This window comes from Symphalangus syndactylus, chromosome 2 (assembly GCF_028878055.3).
Source record: "Symphalangus syndactylus isolate Jambi chromosome 2, NHGRI_mSymSyn1-v2.1_pri, whole genome shotgun sequence".
Taxonomy (NCBI): Eukaryota; Metazoa; Chordata; class Mammalia; order Primates; family Hylobatidae; genus Symphalangus; species Symphalangus syndactylus.
This window is the reverse complement of record NC_072424.2, coordinates 152,453,521-152,467,866: the sequence shown is the minus strand read 5'-3', so window position 1 is coordinate 152,467,866 and position 14,346 is coordinate 152,453,521.

Here is a 14,346-nt window from a genome sequence, read left to right as displayed (position 1 = left end):
TTTGGAGACATTCCTTTTTCCACTATTAGCCTCTTAGCGCTCCGAATCTCCACTTGCATTTGCTACAGAAAGAGTGTTTCAGAACGGCTCAATCAAAACTAAGGTTCAACTCTTTTAGTTGAACAAACAGAACAGAAAGAAGTTTCACACAATTCTTCTGTGTAGTTTTTATTTGTAGACATTCTTTTTCCCAATATAGGCCTCTTAGCGCTCAGAATGTCCAATTGCAGTTTCTACAGAAAGAGTGTTTCAGAACGGCTCAATAAAAAGTAAGGTTCAACTCTGTTAGTTGAATGCACAGAACAGAAAGAAGTTTCATACAATGGTTCTGTGTAGTTTATATTTGAACATATTCTTTTTTCCACTATTACCCACTTAGCGCTACGAATGTCCAGTTGCATTTTCTACAGACAGAGTGTTTCAAAACTGCTCAATCAAATGTATGGTTTAACTCTGTTAGCTGAATGCTCAGATCAGAAAGAAGTTTCACAGAATGCTTCTGTGTAGTTTATATTTGAATATATTCCTTTTTCCACTACTACGCTCTTAGCGCTCCAAATGTCCAGTTGCATTTTCTACAGAAAGAGTGTTCAGATCTGCTCAATCAAAAGTATGGTTTAAATCTGTTTGCTGAATGCACAGATCAGAAAGAAGTTTCACAGAATGATTCTGTGTAGTTTATATTTGGAGACATTCCTTTTTCCACTATTACCCTCTTAGCGCTCCGAATCTCCACTTGCATTTTCTACAGAAAGAGTGTTTCAGAACGGCTCAATCAAAACTAAGGTTCAACTCTTTTAGTTGAACAAACAGAACAGAAAGAAGTTTCACACAATTCTTCGGTGTAGTTTTTATTTGTAGACATTCTTTTTCCCAATATAGGCCTCTTAGCGCTCAGAATGTCCAATTGCAGTTTCTACAGAAAGAGTGTTTCAGAACGGCTCAATCAAAAGTAAGGTTCAACTCTGTTAGTTGAATGCACAGAACAGAAAGAAGTTTCATACAATGCTTCTGTGTAGTTTATATTTGAACATATTCTCTTTTCCACTATTACCCACTTAGCGCTACGAATGTCCAGTTGCATTTTCTACAGACAGAGTGTTTCAAAACTGCTCAATCAAAAGTATGGTTTAACTCTGTTAGCTGTATGCTCAGATCAGAAAGAAGTTTCACAGAATGCTTCTGTGTAGTTTATATTTGAATATATTCCTTTTTCCACTACTACGCTCTTAGCGCTCCAAATGTCCAGTTGCATTTTCAACAGAAAGAGTGTTCAGATCTGCTCAATCAAAAGTATGGTTTAACTCTGTTAGCTGAATGCACAGATCAGAAAGAAGTTTCACCGAATGATTCTGTGTAGTTTATATTTGAAGACATTCCTTTTTCCACTATTACCCTCTTAGCGCTCTGAATCTCCACTTGCATTTTCTACAAAAAGAGTGTTTCATAACTGCTCAATCAAAAATATGTTTTATCTCTGTTAACTGAATTTACAGATCAGAAATAAGTTTCACAGAATGCATCTGTGTAGTTTTTATTTGAAGATATTCTTTTTCCCAATGTAGGCCTCTTAGCGCTTAGCATGTCCAATTGCAGTTTCTACAGAAAGAGTGTTTCAGAACGGCTCAATCAAAAGTAAGGTTCAACTCTGTTAGTTGAATGCACAGAACAGAAAGAATTTTCACAGAATGCTACTGTGTAGTTTATATTTGAATATATTCCTTTTTCCACTATTACCCTCTTAGCGCTCCGAATGTCCACTTGCATTTTCTACAGAAAGAGTGTTCAGAACTGCGCAATCAAAAGTATGGTTTAACTCTGTTAGCTTAATGAACATATCAGAAATAAGTTTCACACAATGCTTCTGTGTAGTTTTTATTTGAAGATATTATTTTTCCCAATAGAGGCCTCTTAGCGCTCAGAATGTCCAATTGCAGTTTCTACAGAAAGAGTGTTTCAGAACGGCTCAATCCAAAGTAATGTTCAACTCTGTTAGTTTAATGCACAGAACAGAAAGTAGTTTCATACAATGCTTCTGTGCAGTTTATATTTGAACATATTCTTTTTTCCACTATTACCCACTTAGCCCTACGAATGTCCAGTTGCATTTTCTACAGACAGAGTGTTTCAAAACTGCTCAATCAAAAGTATGGTTTAACTCTGTTAGCTGAATGCTCAGATCAGAAAGAAGTTTCACAGAATGCTTCTGTGTAGTTTATATTTGAATATATTCCTTTTTCCACTACTACTCTCTTAGCGCTCCAAATGTCCAGTTGCATTTTCTACAGAAAGAGAGTTCAGATCTGCTCAATCAAAAGTATGGTTTAACTCTGTTAGCTGAATGCACAGATCAGAAAGAAGTTTCACAGAATGATTCTGTGTAGTTTATATTTGGAGACATTCCTTTTTCCACTATTAGCCTCTTAGCGCTCCGAATCTCCACTTGCATTTGCTACAGAAAGAGTGTATCAGAACGGCTCAATCAAAACTAAGCTTCAACTCTTTTAGTTGAACAAACAGAACAGAAAGAAGTTTCACACAATTCTTCTGTGTAGTTTTTATTTGTAGACATTCTTTTTCCCAATATAGGCCTCTTAGCGCTCAGAATGTCCAATTGCAGTTTCTACAGAAAGAGTGTTTCAGAACGGCTCAATCAAAAGTAAGGTTCAACTCTGTTAGTTGAATGCACAGAACAGAAAGAAGTTTCATACAATGTTTCTGTGTAGTTTATATTTGAACATATTCTTTTTTCCACTATTACCCACTTAGCGCTACGAATGTCCAGTTGCATTTTCTACAGACAGAGTGTTTCAAAGTGCTCAATCAAATGTATGGTTTAACTCTGTTAGCTGAATGCTCAGATCAGAAAGAAGTTTCACAGAATGCTTCTGTGTAGTTTATATTTGAATATATTCCTTTTTCCACTATTACGCTATTAGCGCTCCAAATGTCCAGTTGCATTTTCTACAGAAAGAGTGTTCAGATCTGCTCAATCAAAAGTATGGTTTAACTCTGTTAGCTGAATGCACAGATCAGAAAGAAGTTTCACCGAATGATTCTGTGTAGTTTATATTAGAAGACATTCCTTTTTCCACTATTACCCTCTTAGCGCTCCGAATCTCCACTTGCATTTTCTACAAAAAGAGTGTTTCATAACTGCTCAATCAAAAATATGTTTTATCTCTGTTAGCTGAATTTACAGATCAGAAATAAGTTTCACAGAATGCATCTGTGTAGTTTTTATTTGAAGATATTCTTTTTCCCAATGTAGGCCTCTTAGCGTTTAGCATGTCCAATTGCAGTTTCTACAGAAAGAGTGTTTCAGAACGGCTCAATCAAAAGTAAATTTCAACTCTGTTAGTTGAATGCACAGAACAGAAAGAATTTTCACAGAATGCTACTGTGTAGTTTATATTTGAATATATTCCTTTTTCCACTATTACCCTCTTAGCGCTCCGAATGTCCACTTGCATTTTCTACAGAAAGAGTGTTCAGAACTGCGCAATCAAATGTATGGTTTAACACTGTTAGCTTAATGAACATATCAGAAATAAGTTTCACACAATGCTTCTGTGTAGTTTTTATTTGAAGATATTATTTTTCCCAATATAGGCCTCTTAGCGCTCAGAATGTCCAATTGCACTTTCTACAGAAAGAGTGTTTCAGAAAGGCTCAATCAAAAGTAAGGTTCAACTCTGTTAGTTGAAGGCACAGAACAGAAAGAAGTTTCATACAATGCTTCTGTGTAGTTTATATTTGAACATATTCTTTTTTCCACTATTACCCACTTAGCGCTACGAATGTCCAGTTGCATTTTCTACAGAGTGTTTCAAAACTGCTCAATCATAAGTATGGTTTAACTCTGTTAGCTGAATGCTCAGATCAGAAAGAAGTTTCACAGAATGCTTCTGTGTAGTTTATATTTGAATATATTCCTTTTTCCACTACTACTCTCTTAGCGCTCCAAATGTCCAGTTGCATTTTCTACAGAAAGAGTGTTCAGATCTGCTCAATCAAAAGTATGGTTTAACTCTGTTAGCTGAATGCACAGATCAGAAAGAAGTTTCACAGAATGATTCTGTGTAGTTTATATTTGGAGACATTCCTTTTTCCACTATTACCCTCTTAGCGCTCCGAATTTCCACTTGCATTTTCTACAGAAAGAGTGTTTCAGAACGGCTCAATCAAAACTAAGGTTCAACTCTTTTAGTTGAACAAACAGAACAGAAAGAAGTTTCACACAATTCTTCTGTGTAGTTTTTATTTATAGACATTCTTTTTCCCAATATAGGCCTCTTAGCGCTCAGAATGTCCAATTGCAGTTTCTACAGAAAGAGTGTTTCAGAACGGCTCAATCAAAAGTAAGGTTCAACTCTGTTAGTTGAATGCACAGAACAGAAAGAAGTTTCATACAATGCTTCTGTGTAGTTTATATTTGAACATATTCTCTTTTCCAGTATTACCCACTTAGCGCTACGAATGTCCAGTTGCATTTTCTACAGACAGAGTGTTTCAAAACTGCTCAATCAAAAGTATGGTTTAACTCTGTTAGCTGTATGCTCAGATCAGAAAGAAGTTTCACAGAATGCTTCTGTGTAGTTTATATTTGAATATATTCCTTTTTCCACTACTACGCTCTTAGCGCTCCAAATGTCCAGTTGCATTTTCAACAGAAAGAGTGTTCAGATCTGCTCAATCAAAAGTATGGTTTAACTCTGTTAGCTGAATGCACAGATCAGAAAGAAGTTTCACCGAATGATTCTGTGTAGTTTATATCTGAAGACATTCCTTTTTCCACTATTACCCTCTTAGCGCTCTGAATCTCCACTTGCATTTTCTACAAAAAGAGTGTTTCATAACTGCTCAATCAAAAATATGTTTTATCTCTGTTAACTGAATTTACAGATCAGAAATAAGTTTCACAGAATGCATCTGTGTAGTTTTTATTTGAAGATATTATTTTTCCCAATGTAGGCCTCTTAGCGCTTAGCATGTCCAATTGCAGTTTCTACAGAAAGAGTGTTTCAGAACGGCTCAATCAAAAGCAAGGTTCAACTCTGTTATTTGAATGCACAGAACAGAAAGAATTTTCACAGAATGCTACTGTGTAGTTTATATTTGAATATATTCCTTTTTCCACTATTACACTCTTAGCGCTCCGAATGTCCACTTGCATTTTCTACAGAAAGAGTGTTCAGAACTGCGCAATCAAAAGTATGGTTTAACTCTGTTAGCTTAATGAACATATCAGAAATAAGTTTCACACATTGCTTCTGTGTAGTTTTTATTTGAAGATATTATTTTTCCCAATAGAGGCCTCTTAGCGCTCAGAATGTCCAATTGCAGTTTCTACAGAAAGAGTGTTTCAGAACGGCTCAATCAAAAGTAAGGTTCAACTCTGTTAGTTGAATGCACAGAACAGAAAGAAGTTTCATACAATGCTTCTGTGTAGTTTATATTTGAACATATTCTTTCTTCCACTATTACCCACTTAGCGCTACGAATGTCCAGTTGCATTTTCTGCAGACAGAGTGTTTCAAAACTGCTCAATCATAAGTATGGTTTAACTCTGTTAGCTGAATGCTCAGATCAGAAAGAAGTTTCACAGAATGCTTCTGTGTAGTTTATATTTAATATATTCCTTTTTCCACTACTACGCTCTTAGCGCTCCAAATGTCCAGTTGCATTTTCTACAGAAAGAGTGTTCAGATCTGCTCAATCAAAAGTATGGTTTAACTCTGTTAGCTGAATGCCCAGATCAGAAAGAAGTTTCACCGAATGATTCTGTGTAGTTTATATTTGAAGACATTCCTTTTTCCACTATTACCCTCTTAGCGCTCCGAATCTCCACTTGCATTTTCTACAAAAAGAGTGTTTCATAACTGCTCAATCAAAAATATGTTTTATCTCTGTTAACTGAATTTACAGATCAGAAATAAGTTTCACAGAATGCATCTGTGTAGTTTTTATTTGAAGATATTATTTTTCCCAATGTAGGCCTCTTAGCGCTTAGCATGTCCAATTGCAGTTTCTACAGAAAGAGTGTTTCAGAACGGCTCAATCAAAAGTAAATTTCAACTCTGTTAGTTGAATGCACAGAACAGAAAGAATTTTCACAGAATGCTACTGTGTAGTTTATATTTGAATATATTCCTTTTTCCACTATTACCCTCTTAGCGCTCCGAATGTCCACTTGCATTTTCTACAGAAAGAGTGTTCAGAACTGCGCAATCAAAAGTATGGTTTAACTCTGTTAGCTTAATGAACATATCAGATATAAGTTTCACACAATGCTTCTGTGTAGTTTTTATTTGAAGATATTATTTTTCCCAATAGAGGCCTCTTAGCGCTCAGAATGTCCAATTGCAGATTCTACAGAAAGAGTGTTTCAGAACGGCTCAATCAAAAGTAAGGTTCAACTCTGTTAGTTGAATGCACAGAACAGAAAGAAGTTTCATACAATGCTTCTGTGTAGTTTATATTTGAACATATTCTTTTTTCCACTATTACCCACTTAGCGCTACGAATGTCCAGTTGCATTTCCTACAGACAGAGTGTTTCAAAACTGCTCAATCAAAAGTATGGTTTAACTCTGTTAGCTGAATGCTCAGATCAGAAAGAAGTTTCACAGAATGCTTCTGTGTAGTTTATATTTGAATATATTCCTTTTTCCACTACTACTCTCTTAGCGCTCCAAATGTCCAGTTGCATTTTCTACAGAAAGAGTGTTCGGATCTGCTCAATCAAAAGTATGGTTTAATTCTGTTAGCTGAATGCACAGATCAGAAAGAAGTTTCACAGAATGATTCTGTGTAGTTTATATTTGGAGACATTCCTTTTTCCACTATTACCCTCTTAGCGCTCCGAATCTCCACTTGCATTTTCTACAGAAAGAGTGTTTCAGAACGGCTCAATCAAAACTAAGGTTCAACTCTTTTAGTTGAACAAACAGAACAGAAAGAAGATTCACACAATTCTTCTGTGTAGTTTTTATTTGTAGACATTCTTTTTCCCAATATAGGCCTCTTAGCGCTCAGAATGTCCAATTGCAGTTTCTACAGAAAGAGTGTTTCAGAACGGCTCAATCAAAAGTAAGGTTCAACACTGTTAGTTGAATGCACAGAACAGAAAGAAGTTTCATACAATGCTTCTGTGTAGTTTATATTTGAACATATTCTCTTTTCCACTATTACCCACTTAGCGCTACGAAAGTCCAGTTGCATTTTCTACAGACAGAGTGTTTCAAAACTGCTCAATCAAAAGTATGGTTTAACTCTGTTAGCTGTATGCTCAGATCAGAAAGAAGTTTCACAGAATGCTTCTGTGTAGTTTATATTTGAATATATTCCTTTTTCCACTACTACGCTCTTAGCGCTCCAAATGTCCAGTTGCATTTTCCACAGAAAGAGTGTTCAGATCTGCTCAATCAAAAGTATGGTTTAACTCTGTTAGCTGAATGCACAGATCAGAAAGAAGTTTCACCGAATGATTCTGTGTAGTTTATATCTGAAGACATTCCTTTTTCCACTATTACCCTCTTAGCGCTCTGAATCTCCACTTGCATTTTCTACAAAAAGAGTGTTTCATAACTGCTCAATCAAAAATATGTTTTATCTCTGTTAACTGAATTTACAGATCAGAAATAAGTTTCACAGAATGCATCTGTGTAGTTTTTATTTGAAGATATTATTTTTCCCAATGTAGGCCTCTTAGCGCTTAGCATGTCCAATTGCAGTTTCTACAGAAAGAGTGTTTCAGAACGGCTCAATCAAAAGCAAGGTTCAACTCTGTTATTTGAATGCACAGAACAGAAAGAATTTTCACAGAATGCTACTGTGTAGTTTATATTTGAATATATTCCTTTTTCCACTATTACACTCTTAGCGCTCCGAATGTCCACTTGCATTTTCTACAGAAAGAGTGTTCAGAACTGCGCAATCAAAAGTATGGTTTAACTCTGTTAGCTTAATGAACATATCAGAAATAAGTTTCACACATTGCTTCTGTGTAGTTTTTATTTGAAGATATTATTTTTCCCAATAGAGGCCTCTTAGCGCTCAGAATGTCCAATTGCAGATTCTACAGAAAGAGTGTTTCAGAACGGCTCAATCAAAAGTAAGGTTCAACTCTGTTAGTTGAATGCACAGAACAGAAAGAAGTTTCATACAATGCTTCTGTGTAGTTTATATTTGAACATATTCTTTTTTCCACTATTACCCACTTAGCGCTACGAATGTCCAGTTGCATTTCCTACAGACAGAGTGTTTCAAAACTGCTCAATCAAAAGTATGGTTTAACTCTGTTAGCTGAATGCTCAGATCAGAAAGAAGTTTCACAGAATGCTTCTGTGTAGTTTATATTTGAATATATTCCTTTTTCCACTACTACTCTCTTAGCGCTCCAAATGTCCAGTTGCATTTTCTACAGAAAGAGTGTTCGGATCTGCTCAATCAAAAGTATGGTTTAATTCTGTTTGCTGAATGCACAGATCAGAAAGAAGTTTCACAGAATGATTCTGTGTAGTTTATATTTGGAGACATTCCTTTTTCCACTATTACCCTCTTAGCGCTCCGAATCTCCACTTGCATTTTCTACAGAAAGAGTGTTTCAGAACGGCTCAATCAAAACTAAGGTTCAACTCTTTTAGTTGAACAAACAGAACAGAAAGAAGATTCACACAATTCTTCTGTGTAGTTTTTATTTGTAGACATTCTTTTTCCCAATATAGGCCTCTTAGCGCTCAGAATGTCCAATTGCAGTTTCTACAGAAAGAGTGTTTCAGAACGGCTCAATCAAAAGTAAGGTTCAACACTGTTAGTTGAATGCACAGAACAGAAAGAAGTTTCATACAATGCTTCTGTGTAGTTTATATTTGAACATATTCTCTTTTCCACTATTACCCACTTAGCGCTACGAATGTCCAGTTGCATTTTCTACAGACAGAGTGTTTCAAAACTGCTCAATCAAAAGTATGGTTTAACTCTGTTAGCTGTATGCTCAGATCAGAAAGAAGTTTCACAGAATGCTTCTGTGTAGTTTATATTTGAATATATTCCTTTTTCCACTACTACGCTCTTAGCGCTACAAATGTCCAGTTGCATTTTCCACAGAAAGAGTGTTCAGATCTGCTCAATCAAAAATATGGTTTAACTCTGTTAGCTGAATGCACAGATCAGAAAGAAGTTTCACCGAATGATTCTGTGTAGTTTATATTTGAAGACATTCCTTTTTCCACTATTACCCTCTTAGCGCTCCGAATCTCCACTTGCATTTTTAACAAAAAGAGTGTTTCATAACTGCTCAATCAAAAATATGTTTTATCTCTGTTAACTGAATTTACAGATCAGAAATAAGTTTCACAGAATGCATCTGTGTAGTTTTTATTTGAAGATATTCTTTTTCCCAATGTAGGCCTCTTAGCGCTTAGCATGTCCAATTGCAGTTTCTACAGAAAGAGTGTTTCAGAACGGCTCAATCAAAAGTAAGTTTCAACTCTGTTAGTTGAATGAACAGAACAGAAGGAATTTTCACAGAATGCTACTGTGTAGTTTATATTTGAATATATTCCTTTTTCCACTATTACCCTCATAGCGCTCCGAATGTCCACTTGCATTTTCTACAGAAAGAGTGTTCAGAACTGCGCAATCAAAATTATGGTTTAACTCTGTTAGCTTAATGAACATATCAGAAATAAGTTTCACACAATGCTTCTGTGTAGTTTTTATTTGAAGATATTATTTTTCCCAATAGAGGCCTCTTAGCGCTCAGAATGTCCAATTGCAGTTTCTACAGAAAGAGTGTTTCAGAAAGGCTCAATCAAAAGTAAGGTTCAACTCTGTTATTTGAATGCACAGAACAGAAAGAAGTTTCATACAATGCTTCTGTGTAGTTTATATTTGAACATATTATTTTTTCCACTATTACCCACTTAGCGCTACGAATGTCCAGTTGCATTTTCTACAGACAGAGTGTTTCAAAACTGCTCAATCAAAAGTATGGTTTAACTCTGTTAGCTGAATGCTCAGATCAGAAATAAGTTTCACAGAATGCTTCTGTGTAGTTTATATTTGAATATAATCCTTTTTCCACTACTACTCTCTTAGCGCTCCAAATGTCCAGTTGCATTTTCTACAGAAAGAGTGTTCAGATCGGCTCAATCAAAAGTATGGTTTAATTCTGTTAGCTGAATGCACAGATCAGAAAGAAGTTTCACAGAATGATTCTGTGTAGTTTATATTTGGAGACATTCCTTTTTCCACTATTACCCTCTTAGCGCTCCGAATCTCCACTTGCATTTTCTACAGAAAGAGTGTTTCAGAACGGCTCAATCAAAACTAAGGTTCAACTCTTTTAGTTGAACAAAGAGAACAGAAAGAAGTTTCACACAATTCTTCTGTGTAGTTTTTATTTGTAGACATTCTTTTTCCCAATATAGGCCTCTTAGCGCTCAGAATGTCCAATTGCAGTTTCTACAGAAAGAGTGTTTCAGAACGGCTCAATCAAAACTAAGGTTCAACTCTGTTAGTTGAATGCACAGAACAGAAAGAAGTTTCATACAATGCTTCTGTGTAGTTTATATTTGAACATATTCTTTTATCCACTATTACCCACTTAGCGCTACGAATGTCCAGTTGCATTTTCTACAGACAGAGTTTTTCAAAACTGGTCAATCAAAAGTATGGTTTAACTCTGTTAGGTGAATGCTCAGATCAGAAAGAAGTTTCACAGAATGCTTCTGTGTAGTTTATATTTGAATATATTCCTTTTTCCACTACTACGCTCTTAGCGCTCCAAATGTCCAGTTGCATTTTCTACAGAAAGAGTGTTCAGATCTGCTCAATCAAAAGTATGGTTTAACTCTGTTAGCTGAATGCACAGATCAGAAAGAAGTTTCACCGAATGATTTTGTGTAGTTTATATTTGAAGACATTCCTTTTTCCACTATTACCCTCTTAGCGCTCCGAATCTCCACTTGCATTTTCTACAAAAAGAGTGTTTCATAACTGCTCAATCAAAAATATGTTTTATCTCTGTTAACTGAATTTACAGATCAGAAATAAGTTTCACAGAATGCATCTGTGTAGTTTTTATTTGAAGATATTCTTTTTCCCAATGTAGGCCTCTTAGCGCTTAGCATGTCCAATTGCAGTTTCTACAGAAAGAGTGTTTCAGAACGGCTCAATCAAAAGTAAGGTTCAACTCTCTTAGTTGAATGCACAGAACAGAAAGAATTTTCACAGAATGCTACTGTGTAGTTTATATTTGAATATATTCCTTTTTCCACTATTACCCTCTTAGCGCTCCGAATGTCCACTTGCATTTTCTACAGAAAGAGTGTTCAGAACTGCGCAATCAAAAGTATGGTTTAACTCTGTTAGCTTAATGAACATATCAGAAATAAGTTTCACACAATGCTTCTGTGTAGTTTTTATTTGAAGATATTATTTTTCCCAATATAGGCCTCTTAGCGCTCAGAATGTCCAATTGCAGTTTCTACAGAAAGAGTGTTTCAGAAAGGCTCAATCAAAAGTAAGGTTCAACTCTGTTAGTTGAATGCACAGAACAGAAAGAAGTTTCATACAATGCTTCTGTGTAGTTTATATTTGAACATATTCTTTTTTCCACTATTACCCACTTAGCGCTAAGAATGTCCAGTTGCATTTTCTACAGACAGAGTGTTTCAAAACTGCTCAATCAAAAGTATGGTTTAACTCTGTTAGCTGAATGCTCAGATCAGAAAGAAGTTTCACAGAATGATTCTGTGTAGTTTATATTTGAATATATTACTTTTTCCACTACTACGCTCTTAGCGCTCCAAATGTCCAGTTGCATTTTCAACCGAAAGAGTGTTCAGATCTGCTCAATCAAAAGTATGGTTTAACTCTATTAGCTGAATGCACAGATCAGAAAGAAGATTCACCGAATGAATCTGTGTAGTTTATATTTGAAGACATTCCTTTTTCCACTATTACCCTCTTAGCGCTCCGAATCTCCACTTGCATTTTCTACAAAAAGAGTGTTTCATAACTGCTCAATCAAAAATATGTTTTATCTCTGTTAACTGAATTTACAGATCAGAAATAAGTTTCACAGAATGCATCTGTGTAGTTTTTATTTGAAGATATTATTTTTCCCAATGTAGACCTCTTAGCGCTTAGCATGTCCAATTGCAGTTTCTACAGAAGGAGTGTTTCAGAACGGCTCAATCAAAAGTAAATTTCAACTCTGTTAGTTGAATGCACAGAACAGAAAGAATTTTCACAGAATGCTACTGTGTAGTTTATATTTGAATATATTCCTTTTTCCACTATTACCCTCTTAGCGCTGCGAATGTCCACTTGCATTTTCTACAGAAAGAGTGTTTCATAACTGCTCAATCAAAAATATGTTTTATCTCTGTTAACTGAATTTACTGATCAGAAATAAGTTTCACAGAATGCATCTGTGTAGTTTTTATTTGAAGATATTCTTTTTCCCAATGTAGGCCTCTTAGCGCTTAGCATGTCCAATTGCAGTTTCTACAGAAAGAGTGTTTCAGAACGGCTCAATCAAAAGTAAGGTTCAACTCTGTTAGTTGAATGCACAGAACAGAAAGAATTTTCACAGAATGCTACTGTGTAGTTTATATTTGAATATATTCCTTTTTCCACTATTACCCTCTTAGCGCTCCGAATGTCCACTTGCATTTTCTACAGAAAGAGTGTTCAGAACTGCGCAATCAAAAGTATGGTTTAACTCTGTTAGCTTAATGAACATATCAGAAATAAGTTTCACACAATGCTTCTGTGTAGTTTTTATTTGAAGATATAATTTTTCCCAATAGAGGCCTCTTAGCGCTCAGAATGTCCAATTGCAGTTTCTACAGAAAGAGTGTTTCAGAACGGCTCAATCAAAAGTAAGGTTCAACTCTGTTAGTTGAATGCACAGAACAGAAAGAAGTTTCATACAATGTTTCTGTGTAGTTTATATTTGAACATATTCTTTTTTCCACTATTACCCACTTAGCGCTACGAATGTCCAGTTGCATTTCCTACAGACAGAGTGTTTCAAAACTGCTCAATCAAAAGTATGGTTTAACTCTGTTAGCTGAATGCTCAGATCAGAAAGAAGTTTCACAGAATGCTTCTGTGTAGTTTATATTTGAATATATTCCTTTTTCCACTACTACTCTCTTAGCGCTCAAAATGTCCAGTTGCATTTTCTACAGAAAGAGTGTTCGGATCTGCTCAATCAAATGTATGGTTTAATTCTGTTAGCTGAATGCACAGATCAGAAAGAAGTTTCACAGAATGATTCTGTGTAGTTTATATTTGGAGACATTCCTTTTTCCACTATTACCCTCTTAGCGCTCCGAATCTCCACTTGCATTTTCTACAGAAAGAGTGTTTCAGAACGGCTCAATCAAAACTAAGGTTCAACTCTTTTAGTTGAACAAACAGAACAGAAAGAAGATTCACACAATTCTTCTGTGTAGTTTTTATTTGTAGACATTCTTTTTCCCAATATAGGCCTCTTAGCGCTCAGAATGTCCAATTGCAGTTTCTACAGAAAGAGTGTTTCAGAACGGCTCAATCAAAAGTAAGGTTCAACTCTGTTAGTTGAATGCACAGAACAGAAAGAAGTTTCATACAATGCTTCTGTGTAGTTTATATTTGAACATATTCTTTTTTCCACTATTACCAACTTAGCGCTACGAATGTCCAGTTGCATTTTCTACAGACAGAGTGTTTCAAAACTGCTCAATCAAAAGTATGGTTTAACTCTGTTAGCTGAATGCTCAGATCAGAAAGAAGTTTCACAGAATGCTTCTGTGTAGTTTATATTTGAATATATTCCTTTTTCCACTACTACGCTCTTAGCGCTCCAAATGTCCAGTTGCATTTTCTACAGAAAGAGTGTTCAGATCTGCTCAATCAAAAGTATGGTTTAACTCTGTTAGCTGAATGCACAGATCAGAAAGAAGTTTCACAGAATGATTCTGTGTAGTTTATATTTGGAGACATTCCTTTTTCCACTATTACCCTCTTAGCGCTCCGAATCTCCACTTGCATTTTCTACAGAAAGAGTGTTTCAGAACGGCTCAATCAAAACTAAGGTTAAACACTTTTAGTTGAACAAACAGAACAGAAAGAAGTTTCACACAATTCTTCTGTGTAGTTTTTATTTGTAGACATTCTTTTTCCCAATATAGGCCTCTTAGCGCTCAGAATGTCCAATTGCAGTTTCTACAGAAAGAGTGTTTCAGAACGGCTCAATCAAAAGTAAGGTTCAACTCTGTTAGTTGAATGCACAGAACAGAAAGAAGTTTCATACAATGCTTCTGTGTAGTTTATATTTGAACATATT